We start from the raw sequence: 2,415 nt of genomic DNA on the forward strand, positions 1-2,415 counted from the left end.
GTTTGTTTTATGCCTTGTTTTTCCCTGTGCAGAATGGGATAATCATGTGTGGAATCATACACTGGAAGCCTTTGTGAATCTGGCTTCTGTCTCATTGCACTGTTTTGAGATCCAACTAGGTGGTTACTTTAATCAGTTTTTTCCTTTTATTATTAAGTAGTTGTCCATTCTATAGATGTACCATCAGTTGATGGCCCTTAGGTCTGTTTCTAATTTAAAGTAATCATGCACAAAGACCCTCTTTGTGCAGACTTAGGTTTTTATTTATCTTTGGTAAATAGGAGAATAGCTCTCTCTTCCCTTTTTTTTTCTTTTTCTTCCTTTTTCCTTTGCAAATTGATGTCTAATTAATCTCCTACCATTTATAAAACAACAAGAACAAAACTATCCTTTTTTAATAGATTTAATTTTTTGTAAAATTTACTTGACCATATAGGTTTGGATCAATTTCTAAACTTTTTATGCTATTCTTCATTACTGTCTTAATTACTGTAGCTTCATAATACATCTGAAATCAGATAGTGTCTGTTACAATGTGTTTTCCAAGATTCTGGCTATTTTCAGTTCTTTACATTTACTATTTAGTTTCAGATTATAAATTTCTACAAAAGGACTGCTGGGAGTTGATCATTATTGCTCTGTATTTGTAGATCAGTTGGGAGACAGCAGATGTCTTAACAGTAATGAGTCTTCCAGACCATGAGCACAGTATATTACTTCATTTGTATAGCTTTTAAATTTCTCTCATCATTATTTTGTTGCTTACAATATTTTGCTGTATATAGTTCTTATGCATATTTCGTTAGACTTAACACTATGTGTTTCATGTTTTGATGCTATTACAAATGGTATTTGTTATATTTAAATTTTGAAATTAATGTGTTATTTTTCTCCTTTCCAAACTTTATTTACTTTTTCCTTAGTTTGTTTTTTCCTTTTTTGCCTATTGCACTGGTAGAACCATCAATACCATGTAGAATGGAAGTGGTGAGGGAACACATATCTTTAGCTTGTTTACTGTATTGAAGGAAAACATTCATCCATTTTATCATTAAATATTATATTAGTTATAGGTTTTTGTATATTCCCTTTATCAAGTTCAGAAGTGATATTCTGTTTTTAATTTGCTAAAGTATTTTGTTATGACTAAATGTTGAATTATATTAAATCATTGTTTCTGATTATGTTCTTGATATGAACATATGATATGATTATGTTCTTTTTTAGAATGATATTATAGTGAATTGCATTGATTTATTTTTGACTGTTAAATATTTATTTACTGTGTTCATGAGCAAATCCTACGTGTAAATGATTTTCTATTTTATTTAAGTGAGGTAAATATATATTTTATTGCTATAATTGTATAATTGCAAAAGAAAGCTAGTAGCTATTAAATGAATAAAATCAGGTGCTAAGTATTTACATGTGTTATCTCACTCCTCACAAGAATCTGATAAAGGGGGCAATTATTATACACAATTTACCAATTAATAAAAGTAAGGTTAAATAAGTAGCTCAATGTCTCACAGTTGTGAAGTGACAAAACTAACATTCAAATCCAGGTGGTTTTATTTTTGTCACAACTCTCATTCTTATATCTTACCATTCAAGACATATTTCTTTGCAGTCTCTCAGATAATTGAGAAACAACAAAAATTAGGGTCCCTGGGATTCTTCTTAATAGCATTGAGCTTGTAATTTAGAATTCCATTAAGTAACTAAATGCTCTAAGGTGTTTTTAAGTATCTGATAGACATCATAGAATATACAGGATAAATCTTTTGCTTTGTTGGTATAATTTAAGGATTTTTGTTTTTGATACTGTTTTTTAATCAAAGATCTCCCAATGAAGGAGACATATGTTATATTGTAACTGGCCACATTATAGTCAGTTCATTATCTTTCTCATTTAAAATAAATCATTCAAGCCATTTCACTGGAACAAAAGTAATTGTTTATCCAAAGTCCTTCTGGGGTTGGGGATTATCTTGGGGCAATGTCCCACTTGTCACCAACTATGTGATAAATATTCATTCCTTACAAGATCTACTACAAGATGGATTCACTATGCTATTGTTCCATAACTGGAGAGAAAATGTTGCCAGTGTCTTATCCAAAAAAAATTCTTTACTTCAAAATTCTAGATGATACTGAGGTAAGTGACTGATTCTCTAAAGCATCAACAAAATATCTTGTGTGAGTATTACAGATAATATTGCCTTAGATATCATGTGTCTCCGCTGACTCTGTAGGCTGGGGGAGTGAGTAGGAGATGGGGTGGTCCATAATTCTAACCTTACCTTAACCATGACAGTTTCCAAAATTCACTGTCTGATTCATCGTGTTCCTTATTGTTATGAGGGGGAAACTGTGCCTACTTTGGAACTTGGGGAAATTCAGTGGTCTAATGAA

Source organism: Myotis davidii, unplaced genomic scaffold (assembly GCF_000327345.1).
Source record: "Myotis davidii unplaced genomic scaffold, ASM32734v1 scaffold874, whole genome shotgun sequence".
NCBI classification, from domain to species: domain Eukaryota; kingdom Metazoa; phylum Chordata; class Mammalia; order Chiroptera; family Vespertilionidae; genus Myotis; species Myotis davidii.